The 16,564-nt window shown below is 36.5% G+C and overlaps 1 long non-coding RNA gene across 1 annotated transcript; it reads right to left on the reverse strand.

Annotated features, from left to right (window-relative positions):
- Positions 1-5,938: 5,938 nt before the first annotated feature.
- On the reverse strand, positions 5,939-16,555 carry LOC107714828 (uncharacterized). Its single transcript, XR_001637034.1, has 3 exons — positions 16,475-16,555; positions 12,634-12,640; positions 5,939-5,949 (listed from the first exon to the last, which is right to left on the reverse strand). It is a non-coding gene; the product is annotated as an uncharacterized LOC107714828 (long non-coding RNA).
- Positions 16,556-16,564: the final 9 nt, after the last annotated feature.

Below are 16,564 nucleotides of genomic sequence, written 5' to 3' on the forward strand. Positions count from 1 at the left end.
CCAGCTCTTGGTGCATAAAGAAGATCTGTAAAGTTGCAAAGACTAAAGTCTGAAATCCAAAGAGATATTCTTTATAAAAGTTAAGAGTCAACCATGCCTACCTAAAACGGCTCGTTCTAACACGCCCACAAAAAGAGTGATTAGAAGAGCAATGTTTAAAGAGGAAAAACAGACGATATATCAGGGTTACATTTGTGTTTGACTTAATGGGCAATCACTGGTAATTAGCATCCTCGTCTAAATCATTAGTCGGGACAATTAATCTTAATGGTTGACCTCATAAACTTGAACATGAACCACATTATGACTTTTCACATTCGAAAGCGTCGCACTTCATGTACTCCCTGACCCCTACTTGACGATTTTAATGGAGTGGCAATGAAATAAATTAATAGACAAAATGAAATAAATAAGACCTTGTTCTGCGATCAAGCATGTAATCATTTTCATACCTACCTTAGAGAGAACTATGAAGACATGTACTCAGCAAGCATGCAAGCCCATCTCCGGAGGGGCCCGATTTACAAAATCGCATAAGATCAAACACAGACATTGAGATGAGGTTCAAATACATTAATTAGATATGAACTACAGAGCTTTCATTGAATATTCAACATCTCTCAGAAATTTTTTTTGAATTTTTCAAGAACGTATTAATGGTTATGTCCCACTGATATTAGATGGACTTCTTAGACATACAGAAGTAAGAGACAATTCTCACAAAATGCACTTATGTTGAACATATTATACGATAGAGACATGCATGGGCTGTGATTTTCATTTAGGAGTCACGGTCCAATAGAACAATCGTAACATCTCTTGACATGGTCTTTCTTTGGCTGTTCGGGTCATTCTGTGTAATGATCCACAAAGTCAGTCCTTTGAGCAAACTGACCAGTCTGTCGACCAACCACAAAGACAGCGAGAGTATTATCACATTGGTAGCTAAGACATACTGTATCTTTTCTTCTGTGTCCAGATGAGAATGAGAGACACTCAATATTTTCTTTATATCTGAATGAGAATTAACAGCTACACCACTGAGCTTTTATAATAGAAATAAAAACTAAATACATATTTGATCTGCACACTTTTTTTTATTACATTTGAACTATTCTTATGCTTAGACAAAAAGTCTAACTTGGAAGTTTCTTATAATTTGATCTCTCAAATAATTTGAGAGTTAGAAAGCAAATAAAATAGTATTTTCTTGTAAAATGTGCTCCAACAATTTTTATTAACAACGTTTACAGTGTATAAATAAACTTTCAAGCATCTATACAATTCTAGAATTTCCAGTGTTGTTGGCTCTTGTTTTAAAAATGGCTTGTGATACCAGAACCGTTTTTGCATTCTTCCGTGGATGCGGATGTAACGTGTCTGATGATGTTACAGGGTGTTCCAAATGAATGCAGTTTGTCAAGTGAAGTAAACTTCACCAGACATCCTGTGCTCAGTGAATAGGGATCAGACAGTGAACACTGCATCGGGATCCTATGAGTTGGAACACAGTTAGAATTTCAGGCACTATATTTCATGGGGCTGCAACACCATTATATACAGAATGAGATGACAACACGACCACTGTAGTCCAGTTACAGAATGAATGACTCTTATAATCCGTTTTTTAGTGAATCAAAAACATACAATTCTCAAGCAGGGTCATTTGATTCTGAATAAATGACTCTTATGAGCTCATTTATTTTTGTTAATCAAACACATACAGCTTTCAACTGACTTCAATTAGAGTATCTGTCTGGGGTGCGTTTCCCAAAAGCATCGGTAGCTAACTATGGTGGTTCGTTCCATTGAACTCTAAAGGTAACGACGGAAGTTGCAACCATAGTTGCTTTTGGGAAACGCACCCCTGGTTGACAACGACGATTTGTTTAGGATGCACATTATGCACATTATACATTTTGTCAATAGTATTTAAACTGATGCAATATGTACTACTTTTTTTTGTCAGTTTAGCGTTGTTTTTTTAATTTAAAGTTCAGGCCAACTAATGCAGTTCATTTATGCTGCCTCTAAAATGACATGTCAAAAAGTATTTTCAAGTATTTTTTTTTAAACATGTATGTGGTGCAGTGACATCTTAGAGGTTTTAGTTCAGAGAACCAAATTGCATTTGTACACTGTATTTCAAATAGAACTTTTCTTTTTTTTATGTAACTACTGCCCAAATATAATAACTGACACTGGGCACTTTCTTTCAGTAAAGAACAGCCTGTAGTATTTGAAGCCTATCCCATTATCTGCACTGGTTCCAGACAGTGCTTTAGAAAACCAACCATGACTTCATTCGATCTCTGTATACTCTCTCATTCCCCTCTTCTCTCTTCTGGTTGTTTGTGTGATATGATGAGTTATTGAGATACTGAAGTGCAGGGAAGTAAAACTTGCCGTGTGATAATGATCAGACTCCCTACCTGATACAGCAGATGACAGGCAATGCGGGTGTAAAGTGAGGGGATGATGAAACCAAGTACTTCCTCTGCAGTCATACACTTCAATAAACAGATCAATAGTGTTGTATGAGCATCATCAAAAATGACACACAGCCAAAAAAGCATTGTTGATTTTTTTTTGTTTACACGATGAGATGGTGATGCATCCAACATATGGTCGATGACCTTTGAAAGCATGCCCACTAAAATATTAGTGTGTCTGACTCCAGCTCATGTTCCACTTAAAATCTGGCACAACAAGGGAGGCCATCAAAGTTCAGTGTGGTGACAGTTATATATGAGTGAATCATAACCACTTTAGGGTGTAATTTTCTCCACTTCGGCCTTTCTGAGATTCCATTCTGCCGTCTTAATTGCCAAGCGGCACCACTTACATTAAGTGCACTGTGCCCTTGTCACAGTAATGCTGAGGCCTAGTTGGACTGTGCGCATACAGGAACAGTTTGATTGCCATTGTTATTTCTTACTCTCTTTACCAACCCTGCATTCTGGCCACTACTTTGCTTGAAGTATAATCAGACCTTCTGAGAAGTGCTTGGTAGACAGTATCATGCTGGGTGTTTTTGGACCTGTAAGCTTTCTCTCTCCCTTTCTTTCGCTCAGGTGCGTCTTTGGTTTGTCAAGGTTATCGGCACTTTCTGTTTACCCCCCTGCAGAACCGCATTTCTCTGCCTCGATGCGACCGGCCCCAGCTTGCCAAAGACCATTACAGAGCCTAAGCTTCAATTTCTCTCAGTAAACACCTGAGACCGCAATGTGTTTATATTCCCAGCAGTGTGTCTAGTAGTCCTGGTTGTTGAGCTAAATGCTCCTCACGTTTAAACAGTCAACAGGGCTGTCAAATTTCTTCACTTTTTTTTTTACATGCAACTTTATGCAACGACAAGGACTTTCCATCAGCTGGTTGTGGTAAATCAATTTGCTGTGTGGTAAATGCAAACCTGATTGTTTTCGAGTCAGACATACTGTCAAGATCACCATTAATCTTGAGGCTCCCAGTGACTAAATGTGTGAGTAGCAAGCCGACAGTTTTGCAGGAATAGGTGCATTTTCTCCTCGCTATGTCAAAAGTAAGAAAGAAGGAAAGCCCTACGATGGAAAATAAAGTTAAAATACGAGGAATGAAAGACCTTGGCGAGGCAAGGGCACTTAAAACCTGGAATTCAATTTTTGGGACATATCTCCTTTTTTCTTGACTTATTCTAATCCAATTTCTTTTATTCCAGCACATCGCTCTCATTCCCTACCTTCTTTTGTCATACACACATTAGCGTGGTGGCGTATGGAAGGCAGGGATTATGGAAAGTAATGATTTTTCAGGGCCTGATTTTCTCCCGCTGGAGTCCGAGAAGGAATTAACTGGTATGGGGTTTTGTGGCGGTGGGGAGAAATACCTGCCTACAATGACACGCGCCGGGAGAGGTGACCGCACAGGGATTTTAGGACGTGATTGAATTGCGGCATGTGAAAAACCTAATGGTGCACATTTTCTGTGTGAATGATCCCATAAATCCTGGGAAAGGATCCCAGGTAGAAAAACACAGCTGGCACGGATGAGTGCAGGATTGGATATTAATGCTGTAGTAATAAAGTGTGTCTTTCCCAAAAACCAGTTTTTCCAAAACCACTGTCCTCTCAAAGTGTGCAATCTGCTCATGATAAAGTAATGCCAATAAATCAGAGGGGAAAACTGATAAACATGCTGTTAATGTGTTGATGCTGCTGTAGATTTTTTAATGCAGTGATATGTGAGTAATCAATATGTAAGCCTGTTTTTGCCTCATAGTCAAAAAATAAAAAGACCAAATAGCTTGCAAATGCAAATCTTACAATTGCGACTTTATTTCTTATAACTGTTTTATTTCAATTGCAACTTGATATTACACAATTGCTACTTTATTTCTTGTAACTTGTTCTTTCAGTCGACTTTTTCTCATAATTGCAACTTTTTATCTCACAGTTACGACTTTGTTTCACAATGTGACTATATATTTCTCAATTTCTATTTTCTTTAAATTACATTTTTCGCAATTTTTTTATTTTTATTTCTTGCAATTGACTTTATTTTTTTTTACTACTTATTTTTACTATTTCTCATCATTTTGACTTTACATTACACAACTGTGACCAGTGTTGGGGTAACAAGTTACGTAATCAGATTAGTTTTTTGAAATAACTAGTAATGTGTAACGCATTACAAGTAACACAAGGTATGTAATCAGATTACTTTTTCAACAAACTAGTAAAGTAATGCATTACTTTTAAATTTACAACAAAATATCTGAGTTACCTTTTAACGCAAGTTAATTTGTTTTCCCATTTATTCACTGACAGCTCTCATGTCCCCGTCTTGAGAGAAATTGGGAGTGAGGTGCTGAGGAAGAGGCACTTCCTTCAACCTGAGGCTTATTAATTTCACTTTTAGTGTGAACGGGCTTTTACAGTTTCCTTTTTTTGTTGTTGTTGTTGTTGTTATTATTAAAAAACAAATAAGCAAGCCCAGCCCAAGTGACAAAAAGTAATGAAAAAGTAACATAATGCATTACTTGTAATGCAATATTGTAATTCATTACTTTAAAAAAATTAACTTTCCCCTACACTGACTGTGACTTAGTCTCACAATGTGACTATATTTCACTAGTGTAACACTATTTTTTTGGTTTAACATATATAAAACTCACAATTGTAATTTTATATCACACAATTGTTACTTTATTTATTGAAATAAAATTTTTTTTTTTTTTGCAATTGCATCTTTATTTCTTGCAGTTGACTTTATTTTTATTATTAAATATTTTTATACTCATAATTGTGACTTCTCACAATGTGACTTTATTTCTCCCTTTCAACATTATCTCACAACATCCTTTTTTATTTTTTACTCTGAAGCAGAAGCAGAATAGACCTCTAGCATGACATAGAGTGAGGGCCTATATATAGGGAAGAAAGGAAAGTGCTAGCTAATAATAGTTAAGTGTCTTAACATAGTATGCACCTTTTTTCTCTGTCTATGAGACTTTCATATCCATGTCTTTATTATGATTTTTTGCTTAGAAAGGCTTTGCTCTTTTCCGACAGCTTCCTATGGCACCTTCTGAGTCGTAGGTGGAAGTGTGCGGTAAATCCTTTCCCTGGACTCACTATACAGTCGTTGCTTTTTATGTGCATTTAAAAGGAAAACTTGGAATAGATAGCAAACTCAAAATGCTAAAAAAAAAAAAAGTGATCTGCATGAAGTGACCAATAAGTTTACAGGGATTTATCAATATCACTGAAAGCGCTACAAACCTAGCATGATTTCCACAGCGGTGGCAGTGTGCTGGTTGTGTGTGAAGAATTAGGTCAGTGTGACCATAAAGGTTCATGTCTTTATTGCCACTGTGACTTTCCCCTGAGAATATTGCCAGCCATGCACTTTAGAGCATTAGTTAAACCCCCGGACAAGGCCAAACTAAATGTAGGTGGTGTCACAACTGTGCTGACAACATAGTCTTTTCCATCGGTTTTCAGTAAGAGCAAACAGAACATTTATTCTCTTAAAGCCACCTTACTTCAAATGAGCATAAGATATTAAAAGCATTTTACAGCCCAATTCATTGCCTTCACATTGTAATAAGTACAAAATGTATCCCTCTGGATTTAGAAGGACCTAGTTAGCTGTTTAAACTAAAATTAAGCGAAGCTATATTAGAAACAGTTCCAAAATTATGTTCAAACTGCACATGGAGTGAATTAAACCTAATTCTGATGAGTTCATATGGCTCAGGGAACAATGAAACTAAGTTTAAATCTCAAAATCAAAAGATATGTCCAAGAGCTGACATTTAGCAAGCCTATTGTGATCTCCACATTTACGGTTCTCGTTCAGGATTCCTTCAGGCCTTGAACACGTTTAATAAGGCTTCTTCCTTTACTAACAAAATAAATTCAACACATTTCTAAGTCTTTTTAAAGACTACTAAGGATGCTGTGGAGGCAAATCCTCCCTGGATTTCTTCATTCCTCCCAGTCAGGCAACTTCTAACGGAGCAGAGCATAAGAAACATACATACCAGTATTGTGGTAATGAGCAGCCTTTCACTAGAGTGATTTTTGGTTGTTCGTGTGTTACTGTTGTCAGTTTATTTCTTGTAGTGTAGATGTTGCTGTCCAAGCCAAGGCTTGACAAGGATAGTGGTCCAGAAACGAGGGAACCATTTAAGAGTTCTTAAACAGGAAGTTCAAGTGCTGAAGCTTAACAGTTGTTCTACTGTGGAAGGCAGAGCGCGACTCATTATCCAACTGTCTACCGAGAGCGTTGTTGGGGAATTATTGGCACTGGCATATCATTAACAAGGATGCTCCAGTGCAGTGCACTGCTGAAAGACACATTTATAAGGGCCTTCAGTCTTGCAACAGCTGAATTCATTCTGCCTCTGCATGTACATGTAGAGTTCAGCAGTTGTCTCAGATATTTACCTGCGAGTTTCTTAGGAATTATCTTACTGATACATTTCTGTGCAGTTGTGGTCTTAGCAGCGGTCTCAAATTCAAGAGTTTCATCAGTAATCTTTGAAACTGTCTGTAACTTTTTATGTTTCTTTGAAGTATTGGTGCACTATTTTGTAGGTATTTATCAAGGTTTGTTTACCTGATTCTTGTAGTAAAATTTGAATACAAGTTCAGGGTAAGTAAGATTTTTTAAAGTAATAATTTTAGGATTTTTTAAGGATGAATTACATTGATAAAAAGTCACAGTAAAAACTTTACATTTATACAACATATACAGTTTTATTGTATTTTTTGACCAAATAAATGTTTAGTGAGCATAAGATATTTTATTCAAATGCATTAAAAAAATTACTGACCCCAAACTTTTGAACGGTGATGTATTGCTTGAAACCATGGTTGGTTAGACTGAGGCAACTATTACGGACAAGATCACACACACATGCACATATGTGGATTTTGAAGTTTAAAACAAATATTATGACAAAACGAACCAGATTAATATTCAGTACAATGCATTTAGTTCTTTTTGTAACATTTTAAGTTTTTTAGTTTTTTTTTCTGTTGGCAGATATTGTTATGCGCATTTTAAAACACATCTTGAAAATATCAAATGTCACCATCATCAAAGGTGAATAAGAAGCAATAGCACCTTTTGAATTTTGCTCATTTCAATAACAGATTATTTGTCCTTTCATGTAATTATGTTTCACAGATGTTCTGATATGGGACCAGATAGCTACCACGACTCTGAGATTTTTGTGGAGTTGGATAACCTGTTTCAGCTGTTCAAATCAACAAGTTTTGTCAGTATTAATGCAAATAGAATCTTACCAACCCAAGCAAACAGCGGAGAACAGAGACTGTGTGAGTTTCAGGCAGACAGTGCACAGTCTGCTGGGAGTACTAACAATAAAAGGTCAGTCCCAATGGCCCATCAAGATGGCGGAATTAAGTCTGTGACCATACAGTGTACAATGTTACCAGGATATTTCAGGGTTTTAGTCATTAACTCAACCACTGTAAGCAGAAATAAGCAGGTAATATTTAATTTGGAACTAATAATGCTTATAGTTCACATCAAGTTCCGGTAGAGAAATATAAGACAAAAAAGAAAGAGCCCAGAGACAGAGACAAAAAAGAAAGAGCCCAAAGAGCCCAGTCACTGCAGCCCCAATTAAATTAATGTCAATTTCAAGAGTATTAGAATAGGATCTGGTTTGCTACCGTCATAACAAGATGCATATCTGGTTGTGAAACACTATGTTTTAACTTGTTGAATAATATTGTAAGGGTTGTTGTGAGATTGACTGATTTACCTTTGTCTAGAATATTATCCTGACATTTTATTCTGAAACAAGACAGGAAATCATTAACCTTCCATTTTATTAGGAAAACAAAAACAGGACTACAGAGTAGAATATGAAGACAAGATCTGTTTCACCCAATCTTAATAACAGACATAGAAAGTGAAGGCAAGTAAAATAAATAGCTTGCATAAGCCATATTGATCCACACCAAACCTAGGTACCAAAACATAAAAACCCAGTATAGCAGCTAAGAATAAATTTTTCCTTTTATAAATTCTTCCTGATTCATAAATTACAAATTAGAAAGTAATGGACAGTGTAACTCAAATGATAGGGATTTGGGATTACAAATGTTTGGTTTGTAACTATGGATTACTTTAAGGTTTACCCATTCTGGTAACACTTTATTTTAAGGTATCTTAACTAGTTGCTTATTAGCATGCATATTACTAGAATATTAGCCATTTATTAGTACTAATTAAGCACATATTAATGCCTTATTCTACATGACCTTATTCTACATCCCTAATCCTACCCAATACCTAAACTTAACAACTACCTTACTAACTATTAATAAGCAGCAAATTAGGAATTTATTGAGGGAAAAGTCATAGTTAATAATGAATATGTGTTCCCTATTCTAAAGTGTTACCAACATTCTTTATAAACCATGAAAATGCATAGATGTATTAAAATATATGATTTATAATCTTATCAAAAAACAAAAATATAAAATTATATAGTATTTTGTTCATGTATTTTAAAATATGTTTTAAAAAAAGTACAGTTTCTTTATGTTATGCAGTTAGAAAGTGTTAGCTAAATTTGTGCAGTGAGACAGTGAAGACGGAATGTACCAGTAGCTGGGTAAGGGATAAAAACAATGACAGCAGTTGAAATGATTTTCAAAATGTAAACATCAGGCTTAGTCAGCTAAGTTCATATAAGATTCCATATTGTGTCTGCTAGGCCCAGTTAAATGTCAGGTATAGATTTAATTATGTCAGGATTGCTGAACATATTGCTTTGTAAGCCTAATAATAGCAAATAACAACAGATTGCTCTTTTTACGGTTGTAGCTGCATTGCTTCATTTCCCCCCCACATCTGTTATCCCCAGACCTGCAAACAAAAATTTGATTGTGAGCTGTATATTACCAGACACGGAATGTATTATTTATAATAATTATCATGTTACCATCACAACCCATCTTTTTTGCAAAATTCCAGAATGGTTTTTGCAGTGGAATCTCTATTGAATTTATTGACTCATAAACTTGTACATAATAATGAGTTAAGACATGATGCTATTTGAAGCCATCTGAGAATATTATGCTACCTACTAAATTTTACTTTTTATTTCAGCTTTTGTCTCTGTATAAAGTTTTTGTATTTCATCATCCCCTTACAAAGTCACCAACCCGGGCTCATTGAAAAAAACATGCCTGTGGCGTCATTTCTACAAAATGATATTATGTTGCTTGTCGCACGTTTCATGACACATTTAAAATGAAATGCCCAGTGAATGGCTCTAAAAGCATGTTATTATACGCATCACGACAGTTCAGAAAGGAAATGCCCGATGAGTGGCACTAAAAGGTTAATTATCTATCGTGCTTGAAACTAATGTGCCACCTACACTAAACCTAACCGACAGTATTAACAAAAGCAAATGTGAGATACAAACCATTTGCTGAAGCAACTATTAGACTTTAGCTTCCTTCTACAAGTCTTTGAGCTCTTATATTTAGGGATGTAACACCGCGACCTGTTTGAAAATGGATACAAATATGTGACGATTCAAATCGGTTGAGATGTTAAACAAATCGCGATACAGCTGGGAGTAGGAGTTTATATGAATGTATCTCTGAGGGGAACTGTCTGTCTTTGTAAAAGTTTATATATTTTCTTTTCATCTTGACTCTGTATAATCAAAGACTATAGAATACCCAAGACGTGTCACTCATATAGCTTTGAATGGGGAAAAATGCAACGCTCAATATGGCCGCTCTATTGAACGGAGCCCCGCCTACTGAGTCAGCTTGTCACTGCAGCTGCCGTTAGAAGTCCCGTTTGCTATAGAAATAGTCAGCGTTCTGAGACGTGCGCTCAGGACTGCGCATGCGCACTAGCTGGTATAGCCTGAAAAAGATGCTTTTTTATGGCTATTTGAGCAAAAGAAACAACATTTATGAGACTGTTGTTGTCGTCAGATTTCATTGGTGATTTCAAATATGAAATTTAATCTTCAGCTTGGCGAACGGTTTTGGAGAATTTGATGTTTCCCCATTCAAAGAGTTAGGAGCTGCACTTGCATGCCCGTGAAGCGTTACAGAGATGGCCTCTGAGTGACATGACTTGCCTTAAAGGGATCCTATTGTGCTCTTTTACAAAGTATTGATTTTGTTTTGGGGGTGTACTAGAACAGGCTCTCATACTAGGTTGTTCGAAAAACACATTATTTTTCACATATTTTACATTATTACAACACTTCTCTCCCCAGTCTGGCATGAACGGCTCGAATAGTTCCTGTATCAAATGAAGGCCCGCCTTCTGAAATACGAAATGTGCTGTGATTGGTTAGCTGGGCCAGTGTGTGTTGTGATTGGCACCACTCGGCGCCTGGTCGGGAAATGTCATGCCCCTTACCATAGCCACCTGCGAGCTTCAGTGTAAATATTGCGTCAATATCAAATAAATTTGAGCGCGATTTAAACCTGGATGATTAACCACTCTAACACAGTGTTTACACTGGACACGACAGTTGTCGTGTCGCGCCGCAACAGCTAAAGTCTGTCTACACTATGAGGTTATTTTAATTATCCCGTTTCATATTTCAATGTAGCGAATCAGCTCAAAGGGGGAATATGCATAATTAATCATAACTAGTTATAATTAATTATAAATATTTAGATCCGCTGTAAGTATTTAAATTAGTGAGTTTCTCTACCCGCATTCCTTTGGGCAATAAAACCAGTGATATCAGCATTGGTTGCCATGGAATCAGAGGCCCGTTCTGCCTTTCTAAGGTGTTAAGACGCATTTCGGGGGACGGGTCCATAGGCACTCATATGGCTTGTTAACTGAGGGGTGTTATATTCAATTCAATTAAATTCAAGTTTATTTGTATAGCGCTTTTCACGATACAAATCGTTGCAATGCAACTTTACAACAAATTAAGTTTCTACACTATTTAGTGGTAGCTTATCAGTGGTGACTGTCAGTTAATGTACATATGGCAGAAATGTACGGAAAAATCAATTAAAGACGTAATCAAACAGACGATGAACACTATTAACAGCAATTATTATATGATGCAATCAAACTTATAGCAAAATGTGGTAGTTCTGTATGTTGTTTCAGGGTTGGCATCATCTGAGCTCCTCTGAGGGGTTGGCATCATCTCTTCTCAGGTGTTCTGGATCCAAACTGAAGCTTGTGTAGATCCTATAGTACCACAGGATGTCAATCCCGTGGCAAAAACAGAGAAACAAATAGAGACATAATTAGCGTAGCTGCTGTTCCAACCAAGCAAAATGGATTTGTTTAACCCAAACTAAAGAATAATAATAATGTGCAACAGTGAGTGAGACAAAAATAATATACTCTGGTATCAAAACTCCATCTTTATCTAAATATAAAATGATAAGATATCATTTTATAAAACTATAAAATTTAAAATAAAAAGCAGCATTTTGAAGACTATTTATGTTCTATTTAATGTGGTAATAGCAAATCATTTTTATGGTATTTTGTGAATAAACAATGGCAAAACAAAAAACATCTGCCGTTATATTAAATAATGGAATGCTAATTTGAAAACAATGAATTGAATAAATTATATATCTTCCATTCTGTGCCATAGCCAATCAAGGATTACTTGAAAGGATTGTTCACCAAAAAATTACTGTCATCTACTCACCACATACTTTTTTCATACACTATCATATATGTTATAATTTTATTTATTTTTTAAATTGTCAAAACTTTGAACATGTAGTACATGTCAGTAGATAACATGTTATGAATATTTTTTGTTAGTTTAAAATTCGGCCATCATTTTTTTATGTTTTTATTTCACAGTTTATGCAAACAAAAAGTGCATAGTGCTGCTAATTTTTATTGGCTTTTGTCATAAAACTTGGTAAAATGATTTCAGTGAGTGTATCAGTACTTTTTTAAATATTTCCAGCACATTTTAACAATGCCGTGTATAACAGTTTGGATTGATACAGGACATTATTTAAGAGATTTAAGTTTGGTGTAATATGGGTAACTCTCAGCCGCTTTCATTTTTAAAAAGTAGCTCCTGAATGAAATAAGGTTGGAGACCCCTATAATGCATAAAGCAGCATTCATAAGCACTGCGCTGCTTTGTTTACAGCGGTAAACAAGGAAATGCTGTATAGCTGCTGTTCCATGAGCACCACCTGCTGTCAGAGAGTGAATCTGCGTCTCATTCAGCCCTTCTGCAGTTTTTGTCCCGTTCAGATGTTTTATGTATAATATTTGCACACAGTTAAAGTCAGAACATTCTGTTTTAGCTTCAAAATTTCGAAATTATACAATCTAATCTAGATTAAAAACTGTTCATGCAGCATGCATGCAGCATCTTTGTTTGGATCATGATTAAAAAGCAGGTCATATTTTTCAGGCTATACCAGCTAGTGCGCATGCACAGTCCTGAGCGCACGTCTCGGAACGTTGACTGTTTCTATAGCAATCGGGACTTCTAACGGCAGCTGCAGTGACACGCTGACTTTACCGATTAGCGATTGGCTCTTTTACTCAGTAGGCGGGGCTTCGTTCAATAGAGCGGCCATATTGAGTGTTGCATTTTTCCCCATTCAAAGCTATATGAGTGACACGTCTTGGGTATTCTATAGTCTTTGATTATACAGAGTCAAGATGAAAAGAAAATATATAAACTTTTACAAAGACAGACAGTTCCCCTCAGAGATACATTCATATAAACTCCTACTCCCAGCTGTATCGCGATTTGTTTAACATCTCAACCGATTTGAATCGTCACATATTTGTATCCATTTTCAACCGGGTCGCGGTGTTACATCCCTAAATATAAGAGCTCAAAGACTTGTAAAAGCAAGCTAAAATCTAATAGTTGCTTCAGCAAATGTTTTTTATCTCACATTTGTATTTGTTAAATAGGTTTAGTGTAGGTGGCATATTAGTTTCAAGCATGATAGATAATTAACCTTTTAGTGCCACTCATCAGGCATTTCCTTTCTGAACTGGCGTGATGCGTATAATAACACGCTTTTAGAGCCATTCACTGGACATTTTATTTGAAATGTGTCATGAAATGTTCAACAAGCCTAACTGCCTTAACGAGTCATCATATTTTCGAATCTTCTGCCTGCTACCTATATACGTCACAAGGTAACACATTTGCATAATCCCCACCTGCCCGCGAAATATGAACACTCTGACCTGCCCACAAACACTTCCACTAGTTAGTGTGTTTACATTATGTCGAACACAGTTCCCACACGTGCACCTCAAATAAGTAAATACTAATAATGAATGCAATAAAACTGCTGTCACATCACGTAAAGTACCACATACAAAGTTTAAACTTACCGCTGAGAAACGTCCTGATGAAGTCGAGCGTGCGATGGAGTTTCTGGTTGAGCGACTGCATCAGTATCATCCTCTGATTCGGGCTTGATTTGATTAGGTAATATCGATGCCATTTTTGTAAACTTATAGCATCTTTGTTTACAAGTAACCCTCCGGAGCAGAAAATTAATAATGAAAATGGGCGTTTTGTTTCCGACACGCATTGTATACGGAAAGACCAATCACAACAGACTTGGCCAGCTGACCAATCAGAGCAGACTAGGCCTATGGAAGGGAGGGGTTTACAGACCTCATGCTCAGAACGGCTTCGAACGAATCGTTTCGAAATCATTGAAATTATTCTAATATTATAAGTATATTCTGAGAAAATTACAATGTTTTCTGACCTTAGATGCATTTAAACCTGTTGTAGGGGACATCAACACAATATTAGGACACTTTAAGATAGTGTCCTAATATTAATACAGTAATAGTAATTATTAATACTGTATATTAATACAAAATACAGTGGTTGCCTCTAACTGAATGAAAAGAGCACAGGCAAAGCCTTAGTTTGTTTATATAAAGAGATTTCTTTTATTTGTTATTTATTTATTTGATTTGGAATTTGTTTTAAAAATTAAATTTAGTTTTGTTATTTGACATATTTCAAATTCACAAATAAATGTTCAGCATTTTGTCCAAGCAATAATAAAAGGACATCTTTTAATTTATAATTTTAACAAAAATCTAATTTTGTTAAAAAACTAATCGTGAGAAAATCGTATTGTGAATCGTATCGCATCATAAGTTGAGTGAATTGTTACATCCCCATTTATATTGGTATTTATGTTTCACAGGACTCTTATCCGATTGCTCTGCATTGCAAGTTCAACACTGTACCAGGTGAGCTACCGAGCAAGTTCACCAAGTCAGAAAAGTCATACATATGGAGCTGGTTATGTGATATAAACATCAAAATTTATTATTTTACAAACAAGTGATTTGATCATAACATTTTTGTGTGTTTCCTTGCTCAATACTATACCCTAAGTTAATATTCAGCCTTACTTGCACTAGTGTTCATTTCAATTGGAAACTGCAGTGAATTGCATTTATAGGGTATGTTTTTGGAGTTAAAAAAAATGTAAGTAGAGGCATGAACCTACATTGAAAGTCACAGTAAGTATTCTCCACTTGCTGTCAACAGCGTTGAGGTCACTCTCAAGTGTGCTCACTTGTCCTGTAGTCAAGCCAAGCTTACTAAGGTCAACTGCAGTGCCTGTGGCTGTGGTGGGAACTGCAGCCTGGATCAGTGCATGTAAGAAGAGCAGAAAACAGTGAGAGATGGACAGGTACTTGCACACTTGCTTGCAGAGTAATCGTTAAGTGAGGAGCTGAGTGTAATGTTATGTGTGATGCTGAGTAGGCAGCCCCTTTAATTACACACTCTCCTGAGCATGTCATTCCCATTCCCCAAGCACAGGCCATTCTGCCCTTTATAGAGAGCACCTCCTGTACCTCTCCCTGTCCTCACCTCAACCTCTGAGGCACATTGAAATGCAAACGCACACACATGCGCAGTGATAGACAGTGGATACACACGCACACATAACTATGCAGACATCTCACACATTGCCCTTTATGAGGACAGATTATATTAACTCCTTACCTGCTAAAATTGAGCTTCTGTCTGAAAACTGACAGATCCACCAGCGCTTTTATTAAAGGATGTGTCTACGGCGCCTCTCTCAGGATTAATCTATAAAACAGAACACAGCTGGATTAAAAGGTCTTTGTGAGCAAAGAGAAATATGGGGGATAATATGAGTGCAAAGGCAGAAGTATTACAAAACTTCAAACCACTCAGCTGTTTGGATCCATTACATATAGGTCTCAGGAATACTTGATTATGATAGGTCAATCGTGGCATCCAGCAATTAGATATTTACTAACATTCGCTGTCATCCATGGCAACATATTAAACCACTCAGTCGGTAACTGAAATTGGGATAATTTCTCTATCACGTCTCTCATATCACACCGCAAACTCCCTCTCGTTTCATGCAAAATGGCATCTTGCGTCTTAGTTACTGACTGTAGTAAAATTTACCAATGAGCACCAGTATATATATATATATATATATATATATGTATATGTAGCCGGGTAAGGTATAGCCCAGGTATGATTGGCTGATGTCATGCCAGCCTGTGAACCTATCAGTGTCCCTACTCCTTTTGGTTAACTTGGTTTGTATGGGTTCTTTTTTTTTTTTTTTTATTCATTCATGAGCAACCATTCATTAACTTGTGAGTTAGCAGGGAGACGAGCAAGATATTTGGCCTTGGTCGGCCATTTTGTTCCTCCTGTTGGTGCAGACGACTGCTCATTTTTATTTTTTTTTTGTAGTAGTAGTTGTTGTCGAAGCGTTTGTTGACTCCTTCTTTGTGTAGATTGTTCTGTGGTGGTATAAAAGTGAGTTTTGTATTTTTGAATGTGTCTTTGATGTTTGTACCAGTTAACCATGTTGTCATTCATTTGTAGAACCTTTTAAAGCGGGGGTTGCAGTCTTTTAGCGTGTCCACATGGCGTGTGGTGCTTAACCAATTGTATTGCTTTCACAACTGTGTGGTGTGAGGTGAAAATCCAAAAGGCCCCCGCTGGCCATTTCTCTCCTACTGGTAATTTCTGTAACTGGTAGATTTGTGTATCTGA

Source organism: Sinocyclocheilus rhinocerous, unplaced genomic scaffold (genome assembly GCF_001515625.1).
Source record: "Sinocyclocheilus rhinocerous isolate Xijiao unplaced genomic scaffold, SAMN03320098_v1.1 scaffold1350, whole genome shotgun sequence".
NCBI lineage: Eukaryota > Metazoa > Chordata > Actinopteri > Cypriniformes > Cyprinidae > Sinocyclocheilus > Sinocyclocheilus rhinocerous.